We start from the raw sequence: 27,203 nt of genomic DNA, 5'->3' as shown, positions 1-27,203 counted from the left end.
TCTGTACTTGCATCAGTTGTCTTAAAAAGAGGCAGTATGGGTCCACTATATGAACAAACAAATCATTCACAAAGCTCATAGTCTTCAAATTCTGGTAACTTGCGCTGGACATATGTGAAACAGGACTGGTAGATTTAGAACAGTGTGAACGAGGAGTGTGTGAGCCTCCAGCCCAAGCAGAAGCAGTGTCCCATTGATGAGAGACCTTCTGGAGTCAGCTGGGTTTGCCCCATATGAAGTCCAGCATTTCCCCCACCAGCACTCACTCTGCCACCCCCACAGCCCTTGTAACATGAGCAGCAGTTCATCATGCTTTCCTCCCACCATTTTCCTTTCACCATTTATTCTGCCCTGATGCAGAACAATGTAGAGAAGAGCCAGAGGACTGACTCATCTGACTCACTCACCTGACTGCCTTTGACAAACAGAGATGAGGAGCCTGATCCTTGTTGGAGAGCCATGGAGATTTGGTCACTTTAGGGGAAGCCCCAAGCCGATTTTTCCTGCAGTGGGAGGCAGAGCTATTGCAAGATGGGGAGGACAGCAGTTCCTGAAGCAGCTCCTGCCTAGGCAACAGAAGCACTGCAGTAAATTCTGTTCAGACCAGACATCTTCCTCCCATGCGCTTCCTCATCTCCAGCATAAAAGCTGCATATATAGCCTCCAGCATAATAGCCTCTATGCCCCAAACTCCAGAGTGAATGAATGAATGAATACACAACCCTCTGGCTTGTTTATCCTTCAGCTGCTTAAATTCCATTCTCCTATTAACTGCAATCCACTCAAAGCAGTGCTATTTTATCAGCCTTTCCTCCTCCTGTCCAGTTTCTCACCCAAAAAGACTGCTCCAGTTCATGTAGATCTACATCTTCCAGTTTTGCCAATATTATGTTTTGAATTTATCTGTATCTTTTATATAACAAACATTTATCTGTCTCTTTTGTCCTAAGGAACTAGGAGAGGGAACTTGATCTTTAAAAATGCATGTTTTTAAAAAACCTTCTGTTTTATGTGTCATTCATTTGAGATACCCAAGACCAATTTTCCCTTAATAAGGTCTCAGGGACCTGGAGAACCTGGACAGGACAGGTGAAGTGGAATTGCTTCATTTCTAATGAACCATAGGAATAGTGCAAAGTGCTCTGAGAGCATTTCATTCAGCACTTATTTATTGTTCATAATTCACCTCCTCTGACAGAGAAGGGCATGATAGAGCTAATTTAATATTTCCATGGTCAGATTCCATTCATATTTGAGTGAAATATCAGTAAATAAAACGGAAACACCATTTATTAGGCCTCTGAAATTGTCACAGGTTAGGTTATCAAACATTGTGAGTCGACAGCATGAAAATTAACTTACTATCCTGCTCACCAGACAGTGCCCAAAGAATCACTCAATCCGGGTGACCAATACTTTTGAGAAGAACTGAGTTCTTCCAAAAATAAAAAACTCCAGCTGAGATAAATGAGAAGTGTGTCAATATGGCAATTTATAATGAATTGTTTAATGGAGCTGAGCAAAACTCTTTGGTTGGGGTGAAGAGAAAAGAAGATGTGCTTGGCGTATGGGAATTGTGGAATGGATTTGTGCCAGATTGCTCCAGGCTGTAAAAGATTAAATCCTTTTCATCCCCCAAAGGAAAGTGTTCCATCTCAAGACTTATCAACCAAAGCAGATTTGGGGTTTTCCCCCACCAGAGACTTATCTATTTCAGTCAGCATCTAATGACTGGCTGTGAGAACTCAAAATGTCTCTCAGACATTTTTAGAGGTTCCAGGCCTTGGTCAGAGGCATTCTAGACCCTGGCAGACAGCTGAAAAACAGCTGTGATTTTGAGTTTGAGCCATGGAATAAATTACCAACTTTGGAGGTGGAACAAGCAATCACAAAAGGTTAGATAGTATAGTAAAAGTAGTTACAAAGTAGAGGGGAATTTTTTTGAGTATTGTACAGGGGGGTTTTAGCACATGTACAGGGGGGTTTTCACTTTGTACATGGGGGTCAGAAGTTCTAAGATGGAGGAAAGTGGGCTGATCCTGTTCTTCCTCCTTCTTTTTCCTTACCTCCATGTTCTTGGTGATGTTGGCACTCACAGATTGGTTTAGAGTAGAAAAACACTTGGCAACTTAGGTAGTAGGTTTTGGGGAATAATTGTAAACAAGTTATATGTAATATATCTTATAAAAGATAGCAGCAGCCCTGGGCGGGGGGAGAGAAGAAGAAGACAGCAGACAGAGAGGGTGTCAGGGTGTGTGTGTGCCTCTACCCAGGCTGCTGATCAAATAGCCGCAGTCCAAGAACATAATCTGTTAGATAACTAGCAATAAACTGCCTTGAGACCGAACAGCTAAAGCCTGCGGAGTTTTTCTTTGGAAGCACAGGTTGGAGGAGGAATTTCACCACCACATGAGACCCCAGAGCAAGGCCGGGGTTCTCACAACTGGCCATCACCATGTTCTGGGTCTGCTGGGAGAAGCCTGGAGATATTAAGAAAATTGGCTTGAATTGGTGTTTGCAAGTCCTGCAGCCATGCCTTTCAGCAATTTCCCTTGGATTTATTGAGATCCAGAAACCTGAAAGATCTAAATAAGGATGCTACAGAAAGGTTAGGAAAAATAAAGATTCCTTCAGACACTGCTAGATTCAAGGCAGATCTGAACTAATGCTGAGTTTCAGAAATATTGAAAGAAATATTTCATTCTCTTTTCCCCCAGTACATAAATTTCTCTAGCTTACTGCAAGGTAAGGTAAAAAAAGGAAAATATGGAAATTGCATAAAAGAAAGCTTGATCTCAATATTTCCAGCTGCCTTTGGCAGCTTAAAGAATATTGCGTAGGTTGCTGGACTACTAGTTGTTCATCCAGCCTGACCCTTTGAAGTGCACGCATCTTAAGTTCAAAGTGAGTCAGAGTTTAATAAAGTGATTTACTTAAATTGCCCATATTTTGAATTCTCAAGGGCCAAACGCCCCATTTAATTTGAATGCCACCAACGAACAGCAATATACTGAAATCTGGAAGAGACCAGAAATCTACTAAGACTGAAAGCAAGGACTTACATAACCCAAGAAGAACTACATCAACATTTCCTACTTAAAACCCATTACAAAATAAAACGATTTTGTGGGCAAGGCAATTAATGTAAAGAAATGTAAGAAAGACAATATCAGAACTAGTCAACTGGGTGTTTTAGCTAAACTTATGCTTCTGGGCTATGATTTATTCTAGTGGATGTGCCACTTGTTGGACTGTCATAGTCCACCCACAATCAGTGTTATTTGCCAAATCAAATCATACAAAGACCAGGCAGGGAAGGATCACTCACTGTAATACAGTACATCTATCCAAAAGGTTATTTTCATGGACTTGGTCCCTAATCAAGCAGCAAATCATTCTCCAGTTTTGATATCAAGGACCATTACTTTTAGGAAGTGCTTAATCTGAAAAAAAATAATCTATTTGAAACTACAGGGCATCTGGTAAGATATACTGAAGACAGAGGAAATGAAATATGTGCCACACAATCTACCCTCCCAGCAGCATTTTATGAATAGTTTATTTGTGAAGAGAGAGGTGAGTTGCCAGCAAGACAGGAGTTCTAGCTTTCTATTTGTCTCGTTTGCTGAGTTATTGCAAAGGTCACTTCTGCACTTCAATTGCCTAAGTGCCACTTTTGATGGGGGAATTTTCAGATTATATCCCAGGTGCCTCAAATATTTGCAAAAGGCTTCAGGGTATATGTGCCTTTTTAATTTAAGTGCTCAGATAAAATTACAGTTATGTCTCCACGTTAAAGCATTTTCCCATCAAAGTCAGGGTAAAAGCCTGTAAAGCATCAGTGTTGCCCCATCCAAACACAATTGTTCTCCTACAGGTAAAAATCACTACCAGGGCATGCTGTGCCTCCTGAATGTACTTCCTGGGCCATTTACTCCATCCCTGTGGCCTGCAAAGCATCACTTGGGAAATCCCAGGGGATTGTATAAATGTACAACACAGAGGAACAGGCAGCAATACCAAGCTTGACTCCCAAATCAAGTTTGTCCTTTCTTTCACATAACACAGACATTGCAGACCTAATAATTGAAACAAAGCTCTACCAGCTTTCAGAAACCAGCAGTGATGGTGGCACAAGGCTTTCACTGTCTGAAGAACTACTGTTCTTGCCTTCTGTGAGTTTGTGCCCAAGGACGGTTTTTCTCAGTGGTCAAAACAGGCCAAGGTGCCCCCATCCCTGCACCACAAGTCAACTTCCGGATGCCTTCTGTAATAGGAAAAAAAGATTAATAGATATAACAGGCCTGATAAAACTTCATGCTGGGATGGTTGAATTCTGCTAGATGTCAGTCACCATAATACTTTGCTCCAGGAATGATCCCACTGAAATTCATGGGGGACAATCATTTTTTGAGCAGGGAAAAAATGATATAAAAACAGACACTAAATAGATGTAAATAACACAGTGCCATCTTGCACATATCTTCTCTTCCTTATCTCTGCAGATGTCTTCCAGATTTTTAGGGGAAATATTTCATTTAAAATTTTCTTAACTGTTTTCACAAAGGAAGAAATTTAGCTGCTCCTTAATGAATCCCACTAGTAGCCATTTTTTGTTATACACCATGCACAGACCATACAGAATTACTTTGTAATGGACTTTCAAAATGTGATCTAGATAATGAAACACATTAGATCAATGTGTCTTGGTGCATCCCCTCTGCTGCCACCCACTCTGCCTGCATGTGCCTGCTGATTCCTGACAGCAAAAGGAAATGCCTCTACTAAGCCACCATCAGGTGAGCACATACATCCAGAAATGCCCAAATGAAACCAGGTTTTGGATCCAGCTCTAAGTAAATATAATCAACAAAGCATATTTTTTCTTTTTCACATATTTGTTTCAATTACAGCTTATTGAATTCTCTGTAGCCACAGAGAGGGCTCAAGCAACCTTCGGTGCTGCTCAGAAGGTAATTCAGGATGCTGTCTGGAATATTTGTCCTTCTTAATCATCTGTCACACATTGATCTTTTAGGATGTTGTCACTCAGAGACTGAAGAACAAAAAGGAACATTAAAATGAAAGGGTGTCTATTTGAATGTGGCAATTCCCTGCATAAAAATGAGTCCCATTAACAGGAAAGCCCAACCTATCTCCTCCAGGCAATATTTCAAATCCTTGTCTGCCTGTAACCTCAGAGGAATTTAATTCCTTTATATTATTCAAATTATACACTAGAGGAAGAAATTATGAGATACTGGTCATTTAAAATGCTTTCTTTAAAATATATAATTAAAAGAGCTAGCAGACCTACTAACAGCAATTTTATCATGGCAGTCTAAAAAAAAAAATCTGAATTTATGGCATTCACAAAGTATAATTTTCTCCTACAGCCTTTGGTAAGTAAACCACAATTTAAACAATTTCCCTAGCAGTCTCATTCACTAATATCTGAGCATGTAAAAACAGTAAATAAAATAGTAGTGGACCAAAATAGGTAAAAATGAGTCCTAAAAGAAGATACACAGTGCTCATACACTCCTTAGCTCAAAACTTAAACGGTGCTCAATGTTTCCCTCTTCCTAAAGTAGTTCACTGCACGGTTACTATCTGGTTTGGAAAGTCCTGGGGGACTGAGTATTTGGGCCAGACTTTTATCTTGGTTGTCTGCTTCTAAATCTAAAGAAGCTTGCTGATGTCAAAGGCATTATTCCAGTTTATGGGTTAGGAGAAGTTCTGCCAGAGCAGTATGCATTTAAAACAGCCACCTTTCTAAACTCAGCAGTTGCTCGAACAAGTGAGCTGAAAATTAACTGCGTTGTTAGGAGTTGTCACAAAAAGGGCAGGACCACAACTGGTAACATCCTGTTGAAGACAGGCTGAAAGGACTGGTGTTTTTCTGCTGGGAGAAAAAAGGCTCCATAGGCACCTTATAACACCTTCCATACCTACAAGGGAGCTACAGGAAATCTAGAGAGGAACTTCTCACCGAGGCATGACGGGACAAGGGACTAATGACTTTGAACTGAAACAGGGTAGGTTTCAAATAGACAGCAAGAAGAAAATATTTACTGTGAGGTAGGTGAGGTACTGGAGCAGGTTGCCCAGAGAATCTGTGGATGCCCCAACCCTCTCAGGGTTCAAGGCCAGGATGAATGAGGCTCTGAGCAACCCAGCTGGGGGGAAATATCTCTGCCATGGCAGTGGAGTTGGAATTAGGTGGTCTTTAAAGTCCCTTCCAACTCAAACCATTGTTTAATTCTGTGATTCTATGCCTAATAGCTACATATTGGCTTCACCACTACATTCAATTTTTTTTCCACTTTAGTCTTGTGCAAATCACTTCTGAAATCCAGCGTGTGTTCAGCAATGTATTAACATTGTATGCACCATTATGAAACTTGAATGCCATTAATGCTAACATTTAAAAATGTCTTTCTTCTCAAAACAGCAGGGGAAAATATGTCCTGAAATGGTATATAATAACTATGTAAGAACTTGGTTCAAAAGGATTTTAAAATGAAGAAATCCACCAAAATCAAGGAGGCTTTTTGTCTTGCTTCTATATGTGTATATATATGCGTATATATATATATATATATGTGTGGAGAAATTCCAGCAAGTATGTGTACCATTTTTAGGATCAAATACGTAGTTTGTAATCTTATTTGTGTCACACTTAAGCAAAAGGCCATATTCAGGGGGAAATAGGGCATCACTTCCAGAATGAAAAGAGACAGAGGGTTAAATTGCTCCGGAGCAGAACATGTGTTTGAAAATCAGATAATCCAAGTTCACATCTCCCCTATCTCTGGATAGTTGTGAGCACACAGGAGGTGGATGCTATTTATTTATTTGCTTATGCACTGGAAGAGTTCCACTTTTCTATAAAGCACATGCTCACTGGAGCAGGAATCCACATTGCTCCCTTCCCAGCTCTGCTACTGGCAGGATAAATACCGTTTCTGCTCTGGTGAGTACATTTAGTACTTCATAAAAAAACACCTTCAGGACTAATGGCTGAAAGCAGCCATGCTGATGCTTAAGGCACAGTCCTAGTTGGGGTGTAAACTTGCCTTGAGTTGAGCAGACAAGGATGTCTTCCTGTTCCTGCTGTCAGGCTCATTGGCTTCTCTGCTGGGTTGGCAAACAGTGCTTAAGTCCCATAAAGCACCCACTCTCAGGAAGAAAATTCCAACAGGAACTATTCCAAATATTTCCCCAACCCAATTTGGTTGGTGCTTTTTTCAGGTTTTAGCCTGGTTTTCTAAGATTATGTGATGCTAAAAATTGCCTGCTTCTCCAGCTGCCCTAGGGACTTGGAGCCTGCTGGGCACTTCCAGCCACCTCTGAGGCAGCAGAGTTCCAAGGTAGCACGATGGCCATGCAGAGGAGATGGTGGTGAATCCACACCAGCCAGGAGAGCTAGAGAGAGAAATCAGTCTGGGTTCCTGCACAGTGGAAAAGCTACAGCTGGACCATCTATTTCTAAACAACAGAGCAACCTCATGGGGAAACAACTTTGGCTGGAGAGCCAACCAAGGGATGTACACACATTGCAGCTGCAGCTTAATTCAGTTAAAAGTCAATCAACCAAGAGGCAGACATCCATTGGAAAGCAGGCATTGTTACTTTGGCTGCTCATGGAGAAATTTGCTTATTAGCTGAGACAGCACCTCTCTCAATGGTGCACTGAGGGAAAAATTAATCCAACTTGAAAAGGAATATGGGGGCACTTAGGGTTAGTAGGAAAGCATAACCTGAGAAGCAAATATAATGAGTAGAAGACTACAAATTTAGTATGTCTTTTCCACAATTAAAACTGAAATGAAACAACAGTGGGAAGAGATGACTTCGCGAGCCAAAAATTGAACTCATCTAGTTCACTGTGCCAAAAAAAAAAAACAAACAAACAAACCCAAATATAAGGCATCTGCATCTTCCTTTTCCATGCAAAAATGTAATTTTTTTCTGTTTTGCAGGATTCTAAATACCATCTGATTTCTGAAAAAATCACTATTAAAAACTTAATTTAATGTCTCAGTGTTTAAGTTATGGGATTTTATCTGCCAATGCTTCATAATATAATGTTAAAGGCCTTTTAAAGATTTCTTAAAAATAAAAAGAAAGTATTTTCTGTTCTGCTTCTAATACTGATGCACAGGCAATTGCAGGAGTTATGTGAACTGGATTTTAATTGCTCAATTTAAAGATATTAGTATGTTGATTTATGTTTAAAACACCTTTTTTTTTTTTTTTTTTTTTTTTTTGTAATGCAAGGTAAATCTATATTCCAGCATCTCATTTTCTCTAATCTTTCTGTGTTCTAAGGTTCACAGACAGACTATGCTTCTAGTGGGGCTTCTGATGAAGTTAATTGAAGTTTACTTCAGTCCTTTATATTTTCAAACTTCTTATCAGAAGTAAAGAACTCTAAAAATTTGCCAAGCATAGGGATCTGATCTTTTCAGATTAAAAATTGATAGAACACTCTCTGCACAAATATGCATACAGGAAGGTATTTTAAGAAAGTAAAATCTACTCTCAAAATCAATGGGGGAAATGACTTTAAACATTAGATAAAGAAATTAGAACATCTGAAACCTTGGAGATCCCTTTCCAGAAATGAATCACAACTTTATTAAAGTCTGAAAGCATCAACAAACATTATGAGGGAACCTAAATATCCGCAGCAATACTTTCTGTGGAGATAATACAGTGTTCCCTGATAACTGTGTTACTCAGTGCAACCATAAACAAGCCTCTTTCTTTCCCCAGCTTTGTTCTCTAAGAGTGCAGCAAAAGCTCATGATAAAATAATGTTTTTTTCCCCCTGGAGCACACTGTATGCCTTGCACTCTCTAACTCCTCTGAGTTGCCAAAGTTTCTAACTTAGAAGTTACAGAGGTTTAGCCTGAGAAACTCAGATATTCAGCTATACATTGCTGAGGGAAATCTCCTTTCCTCTTGGCAAAATAAGACTTGCATATATGCAAGCACATAGCTCAATCTGAATTTCTCATACTTCAGGAATTTGAAATCATCAAGACCAAGCTGCACTTTGGGTTGTGACAGAAAAGCTCATGAATGAGTTCATGTCTAGCTGAGACATTAGTTTGGTTTTCACATCACAAAGCTTAAAAACACTGAAAACGGAGGGGGAAAAAAAAGCCAGAATAATAGAAACATTTTGGGAGGTAAAAACCTGAAAACAAGTTAAAAAAAAAAACAAAACAAAACTTTTTTTTTATTCCTAGCACTACAAACTATAGCTGATCAAACCGGAATGACTGAAGGAAGGTCCCATATTCCTCTCACAGTTATGAATGGATAAGTCTCAAGTACTGCCTTGGGCTCTACTTGGATGGAGCAACAAAAGGGTAAATGTTTATTTAAGTCTGTGTCAAACACTTTGAATTTTTTCAGTATACAAAGCTGAGCTAGAATGTCATGAGTCAGTGAATAGTGGGACATTATGGTATTTCCTCCTCTGCTGTAAAGGTATTTCATCTTAGAAACATGGATTTGGTTCTGATTAAATTTGGGCACAAATTCAAGCCAGTGCTTTATTTATTAATATGGATATTTCCAGTCCCTGAAATTAATTCCTGGACCTTTAAAAAAACCACCATCCACTAGACCAGGTTGCTCTGAGCCCCATCCAGTCTGGCCTTGAACACTTCCAGGGGTGAGGCATCCACAGCTTCTCTGGGCACCCTCCTCCAGTGCCTCACCACCCTCACAGTAAAGAATTTCTTCCTAGTATCTAATCTAAACCTGCCCTCTTTCAGTTTAAAGCCATTAGTCCCTTGTCATGTCACTACATGCCCTTGGAAAAATCCCCTAAAAGCCCAAGCTTTCCCGTGGGCTCCCTTCAGGTACAGAAGTTGCTCTAAGGTCTCCCTGGAGCCTTCTCCAGTCTGAACACCCACAACTCTCTCAACCTGTCCTGATAGGAGAGGTGTTCCACCCTCCTGATCACCTTCATGGCTCTCCTCTGGACTCACTTCAACAGTTCCATGTCCACTTCCTTATGTCAGGGCTCCCAGAGCTGCATGCAGCATTCAGGTGTAGTCTCACGGAGTGGAGTAGAGAGGGAGAATCACCCCTCTCAACCTGCTGGTCACGCTATGTCTCACTGTTGTGGTCAGGCACAGTGCCCTTCCTCCTCAGCTGCTCTGCCTCTCCTTTAACCCTTGCCTCCTCTGTACCCATCCTGGGTATGTGTGGGGCTGGAAGCTTGAATCCCACTGGGGAACTACTGGCTGTGCTTTGGGTGAGTGTTCCAGAGGAGTGCACTGGCTCAGCTGTGTCATGTAACCACAACCCAAAAGTGAGCAGCAAAGCCAGTCTGGTGTCAGCAGAGCAAAAGGTCCAGCTGGAGGGAGAGAGGCAATCTCAGGTGATAGCCCTCCATGCCAATGGTGCTGCAGAGCCCTGTGTCCTTCTAAGGAGCAGGTGAAGACAGCTCCCGAGCACCAGGAGATTCAGGAGAAGGGTGATGGACAGAAAATGGAACACCAAGTTTGCTGTCTTCTTGACATGGGGAAACCTGTCAGCCAGGACAACATGACCAAACATAGAACCATATGATAGAGGGCAAGGAATGAACATTCAGTGTAAGATCTCCAGAAGAGGTAAATAAAGGTCTGTCAGTCAACAAAAACACCAAATAAAATCTCAGAAACCTTTTCAAAAACCCCTGAAGAGTGACCAGAGGCAGATGACCACAAAAAAGGATAAGGCTAGGACAAGCCTGGACATCATAACTTTCTATTCATCCTGCCAATTTGGCCCCTTTTGTTTATCATGTGGGACAGAGGCTGATTGTGTCCACTCTCCAAATGCCTCAGAAGCTACACCAGTTCAGTGCTGAGCGGGACTGGGGGTGCTGAGCTCACAGTGTGCTTGCAGTGACAGCAATGAATACTCCAGCAGACACCAACACTGAGGATGGGGGCAAGGGGAGAGACAATGATTGTTTCTAAGAGGTTCTTTTCTCAGTCTATGAAGACAAGACAAGAGCAGTGTGCCATGTGTGTCAGTTCACTCGCTGGGTATGTTGTCTCAGTGATATTAAATGTACTCAATAATTTTAGTTTTCACATTTCCACTTTTTACGATGGTTCAGAAAATCCCCCAAAACTTTATGAAAGTTATTTTGCTATAATGCAATTTAACAACAATTCAACGAGCTTTCCATGAGCCAGGATGGCATTGACATAAACAATAACACCACCATTTGCCAGTCAGAATTATTTTCTTTATGCCCTTGGTAAGTCCATGGCAAGTTCATCAATGTATCCAAAGACAAAGTTGAGAGGAAAAAATGCCATATCCCAAGCTTTGCATGCAGAAGTGCCAGTCACTTGTAGAGTGCCACCATCTGTTTTGCCACGTACAGGCACTACAGCTTCCAGAAGGCCAGTAAGGCACTTAGCCATTAAACTTCCTTATAGCTTTGGACCATCTGCTTCTTCATCCCAAAGGTTTCTCTACCTATTTACCTACCTTATATAGTGTTTACCTAAGCTAAGGACCAGAAGAAAAAAAACAAAACCTCTTGAGCAAGGACTGCACACCTTCCAGCACATACTGGTTCAATGGTACATTTACAACAGTCCAAATATTCTTGGACAAACTGCGTTTAAATTCCACATTTTCACAACTGCACATAAGGGTAACGTGACACATGATACTTCCAGGAATGCACACAACGGCTCAAAACAGAATTATAATGAATTCCCAGGAAATTTATCAACAAAGACTTTTATTCATTCCTTTAGCAATGATCTATCTTAAAGGATAGATAACACAAGAATGTGTAGAGCCCACAGCATCTAGAGAGAAACGAGATCTTTGTTTGTATACTTTCTAATATAATTTAGATCCCTAGAGATAAATATCTTTTGGATTACCCCTTTTTATGCCTGAGTTCACTGCACTTCCCCACTGAGAAAATATTCTGTCAATCAACGTGGGTCCTGCTTTCTCTTTGTCATATGCCAGTTTTCCTCCACAGTGCCAAGTCCAGAACTGACAACTTACAGCAGGAAGAACAGATGGAAACACAACTGCCCTGAGCTATGGAGATGCTGCAAACTACTTTTAACAAATACCAAAAATTTTATGAATGGTTTATAAGCAGCCTCATTTAAAAGGGGAAGCAGTCACCACAGTATCTTCCAACCTTACAATTTATGCCTGAAGTTAAGAGGGTATCTTCAGGGGCAGCACAGCTTAACTTACATTTAAATATAACAGAAGAGCCGGTTATTGGCACCCTGCCGAGTGCCCAGAAGTGCCACACACAAAAAAACTTGCAGGATCCAGGGACTCCATGCATGTCAGTCACAGAGCCTCCCTCCTGCCCTCCAGTACCAGCACCACCATAGCCCTGTTCTACTTGCCTGCTTAAAGAGGAGCCTGGATATTTTTTAGTCCCTTGCTAAATTCTCATGACATCTTGGCTGGAGAGGCAGAGGCAGTGGTTAGACAATGCCTGTCTCAATAATAACCCAGTTTTTCTCCAGCAGACATCAGCCCTGAAACAGCTGACCCAGATGTTGACTCTGCGCATGTACTGGCTTAGTTTTCTAGCTTTGAATGTTGTATATGTAAGTTGGTATGACATGCATTTTTATTTCCAGTATTTGTTTTTTAATGTCATCTTAGCCTCCTGAAACAACAGAGTTTCCCCACTTGATAAACCATGTAACCTAAAAATAAGAATAATTTACTATCAACACACAAATCAAACAGTTGGGAAGGGGAAAACAAAGACATAAAAAACACATGGAGTATATTCCTGAGAACAAAAACCAGACAAGCAATGGTACAAGTAAGATTATAGCAAGAAAAGATCCCACCACTCTCTGGGAAGTAAGATTTTCAGTGTACCACCTGAGGATACTCATATAAACATTGTCTGTGTAAATCAGATTAGAGAAAATGGTGCCCCTGTCTGGGCAGCCAATGCATTAAGACATAGATAGGACTTTATGGTAAAATTTGAAATCTTTTCCAAATTTCTCATCAGTATGGTATAGAGGTAATTAAAACTGGTGTGAGTTCTTATATATGCTTATTGGCTTCCAGCTTCCCAATACCTCTTTGCTTTATATTGCTAGGCCATTTCTTTTTCTTTATATATCAAGTCTTTTAAAAAAGAAAGGCTAAGAAAAGCAATTCAATCCCCCAGATAAGTAGTTTAACACATGCTTTGCTTAATTGATTACAAAACCCTAGTAATTTCTTGACTTAGGCAACGTAACTTCCCTAATGTCTGTGCTGTTTATTATACAGTGAGACAAAGAAGGGGTAGGAGCCACTGGAGAACACACTACCTTTGGGACAGTGCTGGCTGCAGAAGCTCACTCTGCTGACCCACAACCTCACTCTCCTGACCCACAGCCACCACTGCCCCCTTGCACTGCCAATTGCTGCCCCTCCAGGTTTTGCAGTGCTGCCAAGCTGCACTGACCACCCAAGAGACCGAACCTGAAAACAGCCATCTCAAAGCACAAAGAAGGATTGCAGCCATGCTTTTGCACAGCAGCTCCCTCCTGGGAACGGTCCCCCAGGCTGAGCAGAGGACCAGGCCCAGGAGACTGGTGCCAGCTGGGCAGACCTGGTGCACCTGGCCAGGTTCATGCTCGCCAAAAGCCATCTATGTTTGTGCTGCTGCCAAAGGAGATGGTCCCCACCTTCCTGATGGACCCTCTTTCTTTCCTCCAGCCTTGTCTCTTTCACACACACACACACACACACACACAGACACACACACACACACACACACACACACAGAGAATATTCTGAGCCGTAAGGGACCCACAAGGATCATCGAGTCCAGCCCTTAAGTGAATGTCCCATATGGGGACACAAGTGCAATCAGTCCATTCAAGAGTTTAGGTGGACTGAAAACATAGCCCTTTTTCTCCTCAGTTTTGTTCTGTTGCAGTGATTAACCTGATCATCACAGGGATGTCTGACTGTAAATGCCTTACAGGGATGTGATAACCCAGTTATCAGGTGCTTATTCTTATTGTAAGAATAAGTATCATAAGCAAATAAACGGAAAGCATTATTCACTACTGCAGACAAGAAAATGTTTCCTCTAGACACAACAGAATAGGAAAAATGTTTCCATGTGCAAATGTGTTAGCTAACTTGTTTTAACTAATGTGATTTTAAGCCTGACTTAACATTAAATGTGGACAAGCCACAGGCTTCCCCAATGATCTAACCACAGCCAACCTACATATTTTTAAATAAAGCTTGCCCTTGTATCCTACAATCCTAGAGTTTTCCTGATAGACACATTTAAATTTAAATGGTGGCTTGAGCATACAAACCCAGTGATCATGTTAGGAGGATGTACACAGGATTCACTGGTGTGCAGCCATCCTGGGACCCAGTTTTGCTGGTGGGCTCAGGCTGCAGAGCTGCAGAGTGTAGCCACTGCAGACATCATCGCATCACAGGGAAAGAACACCCTGCAGTCTCAACAGAGACCTAAATGCAATACATTTAGCTCAAATGCCATCTTCCAAATGGTGCAGAAATCTAATGTAGGCCTAATCCTTTGTGCCTACAGAATGGTCTCTAGTGTGAGGTTCTCAAATACTTTGTGGATCCCACATCGTATATCTCATAGAGAGTAGAGGCATAATTATATGGGGACCATGGTAGAATTTTTCAAACCTGTGGAACCAGACATCTGGGGAACTGGGGAAAATGTGTGCCTCTTTCATGTTCCTCAGTCTTTCAGTGTGTCCTATATTCCTGCTTTGATCCCCTCTTGTAGTATCACTTCCAGAGGAGACACAACAGGAGCTGAATTACTGGAAGTAGTGTTCATATCCCCTGCACTGAGTGCAGCCCCCTGAATTTCTTCAGGAGTTCAAGCTGCCTCAGCACTCTACCACAGTCATCACTTAGAGGCAGATTTCTCCATAAGTCCTCTTGCAAACCTTTCTTTCTTTCCCCAAGAGAATGAAAGACCTCATTTGAAAATGTCAGCTGCTGAGCAAAGGCATGATTTTATCTTATTTTTGACATATATTATTTTCTAAGCAAGGTAAAAATTGGTGAGTTTTTTCCTTCACCAGGTTTCCTTCAGAACCTATTTCACCAGCCACTGGAGTTCCTCCAATCCTCTGGGGCATCTTAATGTACCCGCTGACATTTGGGTACATTTTGCCTTTGGCTTTGAGAGCTAGGATTTGGGCATTGGGGCTAAGCCTTGGATACTTTTGCTGTACGAGGCCTTCTGAGTTACACCACAAAACTTCTTGTCAGGCTGCCAGCTGAGAATTGATACTCTAGGTTTAGTTAGTGGCATCTCCAAAGCCAGGGGAGCAAGAAACATCTGCCACAGGGCTGAGACCTCAAGTTGGTGCACTTCTTACACTGTGGCAGCAGGCAATGTCTCTGATAGTGTGAAAGAAAGGCAAGAAAAGCTAAAACTCCGGGCTCTGCACTCTATGGTAGGCAGCTCCACACAGGGAATATGCATCAGGCAACACATCCCTGTGTAGCAGACCTCAGCCCTGTTTTCCTACTGCCAGCAGGAAATCCACACCTAATTTCAGAAGTGAGGCCTGAGTCTGTTACCTCTGGCAGGCTGCAGACACAAAGGTCTGTCACCTAAGAGTAAGGAGACATGACTTTTGATCTCCAGAATTTAAGTGGGTTTGTCTTTTTCACAACAGACAAATGTTGCTTGACAAATCTAGTAATGAAACTTTCATAAATTCTAACGTGTTCTTCTGTAAAGCACAGCTCTGAGAGGCTGCAGAGAAAGGCTAAATGAGCTCCAAGTCTCCATTCATGCTGCATGATAACATTCTCTGTGAATAAAAATGTCTTTATCTTCTCCTCCTCCATGAAAATGAAACTCTGTGACCTACTACTCTAGCTGATTATAGCTTTACATTTCTAAGGGAAAAAGAAAAAGAAAAAAGCAAGCCACCAAAATGAAACTTTGAAGACTTTCAGCTGCATGTGGTTTAATTGCAAAAAAAACATTTGTACGCCTATCTTCCCCAAATGTGATATGGAACCCAAAGACTCTTTAATAAATCTACTAACTGATTATTTTAGCCACCCTCACATAAGACTCAATTTGCACTCGGTAGTAAGGTGTGACATGGGAAATTTGCATCCATATTTGAGAGACCTCATCAGTCCACAGGAGGACCAAGAGACATGCCAAGTCCAGAAGGTTTTGCTCCATCTATCTACTTTCCATGCTTTACCATCCCTCCCCCCAGCTCAGACCTTGTCCATCAGTGGAGAGGAGTTACTTGTGTACTTTGCTTTTTTCTTGTTCCAATTTTGAGAGGAGTGAATTCTGACTGCATTTTGATACCACTTGTAAAGTCCAAGAACAATATGCATTGAGACTTTTAGCTGCTTTCTATATTGTACTCATTTTTAATACTGCAAAGCCAAAATTCCCAGGGTATTAGAGAAGCCAGAAGGGAAAACAAAAAGACAAAAGCCATGGCTGCAGTGCAATTTATGAGAAACCACAGAAGCACATGCTTCATACTGAGTTTTTCTCCCCAGTACTCAGAATGATATGGCAGACATATACAAAGGGACTCCTTCAAACTATCCCCAAAACCAAGTAGGATTACACACATGAAAAAAATGTTAGATTTGGCACAGACTCTTCTCATGTAACCATTTTAGCAAAGAGAAAAGGTGCTCGAATTACTGTAATACTACTTTACACTTTCTATAGATTCTATTTATTTAATTGCATTAGGTATTAAATCTGCCCTCCAACCACAACATAAAGTTTCCACATTAGTACTCCACCTACACTATGAACAAATAACATTTCCTCTTTCTGACTATGCATGTACAAACAAAACCAGCATGTATTATGTTAACAGTGCCTCTTCTCCCCCTCCTGAAAATGTTCTTTGCTACTTATAAATATAGCATGTGTGTATGTTCTCCCAATCATTTTCTGAAAATGTTTCACAAAAAAGTTGAAGCCTATCAGAAAACAAACAAACAAACAAACAAAAAAAACCCCCAAAAAAACCCCAAAAACCAACCAACCAACCAACCAACCAACCAACCAAATAAACAAACAAAAAACTGAGAAGGATCCCCAAGGAAAAATCAATAGCAATGGCGGTGTACTGCATCACTCTTCCTATCCCTTAGAATCCCTTTCATGTTTTCTGTGACAATGAACACAGTGCCATCCCTCTGAACTGCAGCCCAAAGACAGTTCATGGGTTAGGACACCTCATTTAACTCTCACACAAAGGCTTCAACATAAAATCCTACCCTGATTATTTATAGCATAAATCAAGACACTGTCCAAAAAGAGTTAGGCACCCAAGCCTGCCTCAACCAGCCTTATCAATAGGTTGTTGTTTTGCCTTATGTCAGGTTTATATTTGCTACAATAATCATGCAAATTGAGGGCAAGTCCTGCATATATATTTGCAATTTATGTGATCAGTGTTTAGCCAGCCTCTTTCGTGAGACTGTGGTGGAAGAACTCTAACAAAGCAGGACCAAATCAAAGGACATACCTAGTGAAACTGCAAAAAAAGCTGTAAAGAAATACTCTCAGAAGCTGATTTTAAAAATACTCAGTTATCAGTAGATGGATTAAGTTTTATGCGACATGCCCCATCATTTCAATTATTTATTGCACCCATTTTTGTAATTTAAGTCTTTTAGAGTGAGTTAAGGTATCTTACTATGCATTTTAACAGAGAATCTATATTTTTATGAAGAAAGATACATATTTGTCATTTTTATTAGTGTCTGTAACAGCCCCTATTCAGGTTTGAAAACATCTGAGAGAAGAACCTGGTGCTGTTAAAGGGCTGCCTGGACAACATAATGCAAAGCTTAAGCTGTGCATAGTTTTTAACTGTAAGCTATTTATTGAAATAAAATGAAGACTCATCATCACATAAATATTTCATGAATTCGTATCAAATTTGCTGAATTGTTAGCTTCAGACAAAAGAAATCAGTGAAAAATGGAAAGGCTTCATTTTGACATTTTGAAAATGAAAGGTTTTGATTTTCTCATTTGAAGTTACTTCCATATACAAATTTTCCTTATTTCATAGAATGTTTGAATTTGTTTGAAACCAAAATAAAGTCTTCCATTCCACGTCAAACAAAATGTTTCACTCAACTCAAAGCATTTCAGATTCTGTGGGGTACAGTGGTTATTAGCTCTCAATTCACTGAAATTTTCATCTAATTCACTCTCACTCTGACATGAAGCTATCCTTTTTTCCTCACCAGCACTGTGAAACCGAAATGCCTGTTGTTCTCCATCCTCTGCTCAGTGGGCATTTTCCATATTCATCATCCAATATTCTACAAAATGTTTTTAATATAGGGAAGGCGTACTCAGTACTTCAAATACTTTTTTTACTGGTAAGTAAAAAACCTCAATGTAATAGCAACAGAAATACCCAGATCATGTTTTCTTCCAATTTAGAAAGGCTTCCTTAGAAACCCTTACTCTAAAGCCCAGGAACTCAGCTTGTATCGTGTTAATTAATGAATGACAATGGGATTCAACGAGCCTTTAAAATCATCCAACTTCAGAGTTGTAGCAGCTGTGGTATCATCACATAAGGTGACTTTTCGGCATAATGCAGATTCTGAAGACCAGAAGTATCTCATCCACCCTGAAAAGCAGGCATCTGGCTTCTCTGGCAGTGTAGGGGCTTCTACTCTAGGCAATGGAGAGAAAGAGGCATTTCAAACAAGAGGAGAACAGACCTCTGGAAGTTTTACCACTAGCAAGTGACTATAAGGGAGTGCTTGCTGAATGCATTTCAGGGTAGATGTCTAGTTTTAAAATGAGTCTGGCCCTGGCAGCCAGCACAGACCAAAAGCTCTCATAGCCCTTAACTGGGAAGCACTGCCATATCTGCACTGTCCTTTGCCAGCTCTGTGCATCATCGTCAAGTCCCCACAGAGAAGCAGCTCCCATTTCATGGCCAAGTGAGCATCACCATGGAAATGCTGATTTCCTATGGCTCCTCACCCTTGTCTCCATCATGCACACCAGAAGAACCCAGACAAGGAAAATTGCATTTATTTCTATATATCTAAGTCCAAAAGCCTTGAACACAGTACTTGTTCCCAGTTGAAGCTCAGCAAAAGGAGCAGTTTCCAATCTCTCTGTGCTTCACCTCCAGTTTTCTACCTGAGGAGCAGGTGTTCCTGCAGCTATTGCTTGTTTTTCTTAGTTGCTTTTCACAGAGCATTTAAAGGCTGTGCAATGAACTCTGCTAGTCTGTATAAGAGAGTTTGCCTGCCCCACACCCTCCATATTCACAGTATGCTCCTGCTGAACAGCCACCTTTCCTCCCCTCTCAAAACCTGAGCAAGAACCTCCTCACTATCACTGTCTTCAAGAAGTAGAGCAGAAGCAACAGGAGAGAGGATATTTGTGTTTTCCTGCAAGCACACCTTTTCCAAGAGTGCTGGCCACTGCTGATGTCTGTGGGGGCAAGCCTGCCTGCCTGCTGCCCTGCCTGCAAAAAAGGTCTTGTACCTGCCTGGCAGGTACCCATGCTTGTTCTTGGCAACCCACCTGAGTGTCTGCTCATGGTTAGAATCCCCTCCATCCCATCCCTTCCATTCCATTTCATCATCAAACCTGGGGAAAAGAAACACCTCCAGGGCCATCCGGAACCAGGCAAGGAGGTGCCATATTCCCAGACACTGACATGATATCCACTGTCTCCCTGAGGACAGTTTTCCTAACAAATTATTACTTCAGAGATTTTTTTCACTATTGGCTTATCTTTAGACATTCCAGTGATTTAAACCTTGGCATGAGGCAGAATAGTATCATCCAGCCTGACTGCAGTACACTTTAGTAAGAAAAAATGCATATATTACCTAGAGCTTTCTCACTGAGAGTGTGTCTGGGCACAATTCCATTTACTAAAAGAAATATAGAGAAAATTGTTTTTCTAGAGCCAAAGATGAGCAACAAATATGTTCTTCTATAAATAAAAACCATCCTAATACATCACTTAGAGAAGAATCTTAGTCCGTGGAAAACTTGAATAAAAAGACCATTACTGTGAAGTAAAATACATTTTCTGTTTTCCTCTTATTTTCAGTAGTATTATTGTGGATTATTTGTGTCTAATGGTTCATTTTTCTGTGTTTTTACTTTAACCCAGAGTATACTCAGAATTCTACACAGAATTGCACTGGAGCCAGTGCTCTCCCAGGAAATTGTGTTGTCATCCACACCACTACAATGACTTCTCTGTAAGCTGAAGCAAGAAAAATAAGTGAAATAAGGCACTGGGAAAGATCTCATCTAAGTGCTATCTTCTAATAGTAAACATATATTCTGTGTCATTTAAACATGGTATATTCTAGAAATTTTTTATGATGTCTGAATTTCCTTTTAGGGAAGTATATTAAAATGCAGGGGTTTATTTTATTGAACAGATGTACAGTTTGCTGAGAAAAGTCAAGTCATTCTATGTTCTGCACTTTACATACATTTTGAGTGCTGTGTCAAAGAGGATAAGCTGCAGAAATCAGAACCATCTCTTTTGGGACTAATTGTCAGCTAGCAGAATTCCGATGATTATTGCAGAAACTATTCTCCTTACTTATGTGTCTAAGTAAGAATCACATCTAAAATGTTATTTGCTAATTTAGTCCGAATCTCTCTTCTGTCTGCTGATGTTATGGGTGATTTACCAGATTTTAGATACACTTGCCAGATAATTAATGCACTGGCAGAGCTTTAGTGCCTTCTCAAGCTCTGTTAATTTTCCACATGTTTGTATCCCAGGCATAAAATCACCTTTTAGTGGAGTTCACAATATAATATGAAAGAATGAAAAAAAAACAACCCAGAAGACTTATAATTTGTGTCTAACTGTAAATGCATGGGCATGAAATTAGCAGGAGCACAAGCAGAGTCATTCTGATTTGTCAGTCGATAGGTAATGCTTGTCTTATTTCAGATGACAGGTATTATTAGCTCTATGCTCATTTTCTCTGCAGATGCTGTACATGCTGCAAAGGAATGGCATGTGCCTGTCCAGCCTCCTCAGAGTCACCCACAGCTGTCACATTGGCATTTCACCACTGCTCTCATTACTATCACCACATGACGTGCAAATGAGAGAGCTCCACATGAGAAGTCTATCAATTTCTGAGATCTTGAGACTCATCAAGACTATACCCATTTTGAAAGGAAATAAAATGTTTTGAAAATGCATAAAAAGAAAACCCATAAGGAGGGAAATTACTGAAATAACATGTCAATATGGGAAATAATCTTCCAGACCACCCATTTGTACAAATTGAAAATTACTCATTCACTGGTAAGATACACTCAGTTGTGGAGACATAAAAGGTAGCATTCCTTTTCATAATTACTTTAGCGGTACATATGTAAATGGCATTACAATTGAATGTTGATCAGAAAATCCTTCTGTGTATTGGCAGAACATGGATTTATATAAGAAATGTCTACAAAAAGAAGAGTGCAATGTAACAGAAAAGGAAGCCAAGTTAAGGGAAAAGCCCCAACAATTTAAGCTATGTGTAGTTATAATGTGGAGTTTAAGGTTAATGAGAGCTACCTGAAATAACCACTTTACTTTAATTGCTTCCTTTATATGTAATAAACAGCAGTTATGGATAAAGAATAATAATTTTTAGAAGCTGTCACTGAATTACAGAGCTTCAGAACATGTTGTAACTGCACACTAATATCCCCAAACAAGAAGACCAAAAACCCCAAATCAGAAGACCATCTTATCATGATGGTGTCTTGACTCAAGAATTCACAAGTCAACTTGAGCTCCAAAGGGTGGGGTTAGCAAAAGCACAAGCCCAGCAAGGCAGGCATGCAATATGCTGTGTCTTTCTGGAATAAGGTTCCACTGGAAACAGGTTCAGAAGTGAAAGCCATAAGGCTTGGTGGCTGCAAAGCCATATCCGAGAGAAGGAGGAGCTGGGAAGCCAGTGTTGACTCTTCATGGTTTGCTGCAGGATATGAAAAGACCCAGCAAAGGAACAATTTTCTTCTCACAAAATAATTCTTCTAACATGGAGCCCCTAGGAGGGTCATAAACTATAAATATTCATAGCTGTTAATTTACCTCAGCTGTTAGCAGGTTTTTATTTTTGTCCTGACATTATTTAATATGAAATACAACAAAGGCAGACGAGTTTTTTGTAACACCTTCACAACCAGGAAAGAAAATTTTCCTCCGTGCTGATATCAAGAGCTCTCTGGTGAAGTACAGATGATTATGAGAAAGTTTAAGAGATCTATCACTGAAAATGGATTGTTGCCAGTAGTTTTCATTTCTGTTACCACTATTTCACCTCCCTAAATGTTATCAAAACAAGAGTATTAGTACTGATGAGCTTATGCAATATATTATATTCACTGTTGAAACCATTATTCATATGAAAACCAATGGGCGAAAAATACAAAAACTGACAACTTCTGATAATGCCATCTCAGAGTTTTATGTCCTCTTCACATATCTTCTCAGTATAATCTGGCCCCTTAACTATTCTGATGTGGCCATGTATACATCTCCCACACTCACAGCAAAGCCCTTTTCTACTCCACTCACATAACTCAACCAAGGTAAGGCTGTCAGAGGCCGTGCTCCTCCAGCCTGGTCCTCAGGCACAGCATGTCCACTTCCCACTGCCCTTGCAATGCATGAAGCACACCTTCAAGAAGATACAAACACGCTAAGCGTGAGAACTGAGTATAGAGTCTGGAAGTCAGTTCTTTCCTAAATGTCTTGCAATCTAGTAACTATTATCTCCTACATCATCTAAAATATTGTTAATACCCTAAAACTCCACCCATATAGGGAGTTTGCTACCTTAATTTACATTGTTTCTTTGAATTAGGAAACTTTCCTAATGAATGGGCCAGTTCAGCAAGTCATAGTAATTGCTGTGTAAGTCTGCCCTAACCCAGAAGGTGTATTATGTCCTTTTTTTGTCACCACTGAGCTGCAAAGTACTTTATCATCATCACCTGCTTCATACACGTAACCTTGCCTTTTTCCAGAAAATAGCCAGAACATTAATGTTTATTGATGAACTCTCTTTTCTGCATCATTAACAATTTTGCCATCTCCATCAAATAACACCTTATACTGTTGCTAGGATATCTTTTTTTTCTAAAATACTTAAATAATCTTTACTGTCCCCAGCTCTGCTAACCATTGATTTTTCCCTGATGTCTTTAGCTTCCCCAATCAATTATCTGCACTTTGTAACTTCTAACTTACATTGATTACCATCTCCTAAGTTTTTTTTTTAATTTAGCTATAATATTGCTTCTTCATTTCTAATTACTGCCTTTTTCATAATCCTGAAAGAGAATGGGGTTTTAGACAAAAAATGTCCCACTCTGTAAGACAATCTATATCCCCTCATCCAATAAAATCCATTTTAAAAACTCTTTGTGTTTTTATAGCAAAAGATTTTCCCACAGTTTATTTTACTACTAGTTTTCCTCAGCTTGTGTATTGATCCTTCTGAGGAGCAAAGCAGATATATTACTTGTTCTTTAGTGCCAGGCACCTTGTATGCCCATATTGAATGTAACCAGGCTGTGATCATGGGGTCCTCACCAGTCACTCAGGCAAAACTTCTTTATACATTGTAAGAAAATTTTAGAAAGCAGTTGCTTCCTGAGGTAGGACATTCTCATCCATCTTTTATTCAAACTTTAATAATGTGTTAGCATTGTCTTCAGGATGCAGCATGTCTCCCACTGTGATGCCCTTCATCCCTGCCATTCCTCCTTCCACCCATCACAGACAGAAATGTAAGCAGCACCTTACAGATTTTACCCTTTCTGTTAACCTTGTGAGAGATGTGAGGGCATCCACCACCACACTGTTCACTGAGGCTCTGTGGATTAATATTGACCCACATGCTTTTAAGATCCCAATGTTATCCATATTCATACACCAGGCAGCACTGGCTTTATGCAGACTGTACTGTAGATTCACTCTCTCCCCACCCTTCTTGCCCTCTCTGTCTTTTATACGTAAGATAGAAACCAATGACCTTAATATTTCAGTGTTGGAAACCAACCTATCGGTTTTTAGAAATGGCATTTGTACCATAATTGCATGTTTTCTTCAGGGATAATGTTTCATTCCTACAGCTTATCTGAAGTATGAATGCAATTTCTAAGCACTAAGATTATCTCTTTATCTGACATTCTATATCACATTGACTCGTTTTGCAAAAAAATTTCTAAATTTGAACTCTTTACTGCTCTCTCTTTTGTTTTGTGTCTCCTTTGATGAATTAACTAGTTCCTTTTCCTTGCACTTTGTATGTATAGGACACTATGACTTGTGTGGGACATGATGCATAATTTTCCACAGAACCTTAACTTCCAGTTTCACATCAGAAGGGCAGTCATCTATCCAAACCCCGGGTCTCCTAACTTCTATGTTTTTTCCCTCCTTCATTTGAAATTATATCTAAGAAAATTAAACTGGCTTTTCTCCATGTCCTTGCCCAAAATCTTCTATAATTAGCATAATTCTACATTTATCTAAATAATTTCCACTGTTGCTAGTAACCATTGGTGGAAACTTGCCAATTTTACAGTTTCATTCAACTTTCTTCATGCTAGGGAGACAGCTGACAAATTTCTTGCTGAATTCTCTATTCATTCGCCTAAACATAGCACTGCCTGTATTACTTGAATTTTAGGATGATTGAAGAACCTTGTAGCAGCAGACTAAATCCTCAATCCCACAAGCTGTAACCCCTCAAGTATCTCTCCAGTGGCTCTCTCTTCTGCTCTACAAGAGGAAGTTTCTCCCGTAATTTTTTTCAGTGGGTATCTGAAAATTTCTAGCAAGGCTGCATGTCTTCTGGTTTGCTTCCATCATCTCATCATATTTCTTACATTTCTAATTTTTCCTTTTCTCCTTTTCACACATTTCTCCATTTGGTATTTCAACATCTGGTTGCCCAAGTGTGTTTCTTTCAAATAGTGTTCATTGTCAGGACCCAGGCTTGTAAAGTCATGTAGGTTCTCCTTCACTGATTATTAGCTTGCACTCATATATAGGAAATCTCATTTTTTATCAAGAAAAGTCAGTCCAAAGTAACTCTAAACTCTGAGTATCACCAGAGAACCACTGAACCTGTCACTGCAAAAACATTCAGATGTCTTCAGCAGGCTCAAAAGAACCTTGCTTTGCCAATCACAGAGAGAACAGCAAGCCCTGTCCAATAGAGACAACTGAACAAAGAATAGGGAAAAGGTACAAATGCAAATGCTTTGGCAAAACACCAGACAGATCCTTTCACCTCTTCACTCAGAAGCAACCTGAAATTCCTGCCATGCCCAGGTGAGCTCTTCTTTGCATAACCACTGCCACATCCCTGCCTGTATTTTATGTAGTCTGTGATCATTCTCATTTTATAAACTATATCACCCTGTGAGACCACAACTTATTCATTTAGGACTGCTGGAGAATAAATGGTACTTCATTTAGGTCATTATGTGAAGATTTATTCAGATTAGCACAGATATGTCATGGTAAACTATGTCTGGATTCATAACTTCAGCAGGTAAAAGGGAAAAAACACAAGGTCTAGCTACAGTTATGCACAAGGGCTTAGAATCATCCCTCCTGACTTCAGAAATCTACTTGAGGCTCCCAAACTGAAAGCACAGTCACCTTTGACTCCATATTTAGGGAATGAAGAATGATAGATGGATTGAGTTTCTCTTGAAATCAAACTGCCTTCCAGAAACTGATTATTCCTCTCCCCTCACTGTATGGACAAAGCCTCTGCAGCAAGAGTTAGGTGCACTAGTCCTTCACAAAGGTCAATGGCTAGCAAATACCAAACAAAATTGACAATATTTGCTTCCTTTGAATTACAGTATTTTCCCAAAATAGATAGGTCAGCTTCCTTTCAAAGAGCTATTTTAGTTGTGAATTTTTCTAACAGGTATCATTTCTGTTCCTGTTCAGACACAACCAGTGATACAATGCATTAATAACACATCAGTAGTACTAAGGTAACTTAAGATTACAAAATGTTGTAATGCTGTACAAATGTTGAGGATGTGTGGTGTTCCCATCTCAATGTGCTTTTCCTGAGGAGTACTGCAATGAGGGCAGATTTTAAGTGTCATTATGACAGACTCCTGGGTTTTCACTTTGACTTCTTTTCACATCTTATTGAGCTTTCCAATGTCTGAAAATCACATTTTGATATGTGGAGATCACATGTTAAAAACCTGAAAGCAAAATCCCTTGCTAATGGTGAATTGGAAACAATTTTTGTCAGTTCACCACATAAATCACTCTATACATTTTTGGGGATCATAAAAAGAAAAATTGTACTTTGTCATCTAAGGAAGGGATGTAAAGATTATGTCCAGGAGACATTCTTCAGCCACTGAGAGCTGGAATGAGGGTCAGAATAACTGAGTGAGGAGAGAAAAGGCCACTCTTATCAGTGAGCAGCCACAAGAGTACTGGCAGGTGAGAGGAGGTAAGAAAGAAGTCTTGGGATTTATAAGTAACAAGAAGAGATAATATTATTCCTAAATGCAAGTATGGGGGCAGAAAAGTCTATAAAGAGGGCATCTACTAGGCTAACATCAGACTTTTGTTACACAGTCAAGTTAGAATATCTAAATTTAATACAGATTTGCATAACTTTCATTTAAAATTTGTGCTAATTCCTTTTTGGAAATGCACATTTTGCTTATATTTTATTCCAGTTTAGGTGGAACAAAGTGCTTAGCAATTTTAATGAGGCAAAGTAATGTTCATTAAAAGCAATGAAGGAGACCTCCCACAGCCTGTTCGGGCACTTGAGGTACTCTGTCTTAAAGGTATACTGAAAGTAAACAGATGTAATTTATCTTTCTGATCTGTCAGGAAAACTTTTTCTTCAAATGCCTCAGTGTTGAGAGCAATATATAAGTCTGGTTGCCTTGGTGGATTGCAAGAAGGAAGAGCTTTGGTCATTACAAAAAAAGGAATCACATAAATACATTAAATTCTGCCTCAAGTCCTTTTCTCCCCAAACTGAAAGAGCACCAGGAGAAACAATCCACTGAAGTTTCCTCCCTGAATGCACAGAGCCAGCATGCCATCAGTTTTTCCAGGAGCAATATTTCTT

The 27,203-nt window shown here is 40.1% G+C and overlaps 2 protein-coding genes across 3 annotated transcripts in view; both read right to left on the bottom strand.

The window, feature by feature from the left end:
- The window catches only part of SH3RF3 (SH3 domain containing ring finger 3), a 322,774-nt gene that overhangs the window by 198,556 nt on the left and 97,015 nt on the right, over positions 1-27,203 (bottom strand). The gene's annotated exons all lie outside the window — the stretch shown is intronic.
- LOC146768767 (uncharacterized) overlaps positions 1-27,203 on the bottom strand; it is a 127,866-nt gene that overhangs the window by 4,232 nt on the left and 96,431 nt on the right. The window contains exon 1 of the mRNA XM_085558364.1: positions 408-27,203. This exon is cut by the window's right edge and continues 96,431 nt beyond it. The gene's annotated coding sequence lies outside the window, so the exon portion shown is untranslated. The remainder of the gene's footprint in view (positions 1-407) is intronic.

This window comes from Lonchura striata, chromosome 1 (assembly GCF_050655825.1).
Source record: "Lonchura striata isolate lonStrDom1 chromosome 1, ASM5065582v1, whole genome shotgun sequence".
Classification (NCBI taxonomy): Eukaryota; Metazoa; Chordata; class Aves; order Passeriformes; family Estrildidae; genus Lonchura; species Lonchura striata.
Note: the sequence above shows the minus strand (reverse complement) of the source record. Positions and strands in the feature narration are given on the sequence as shown.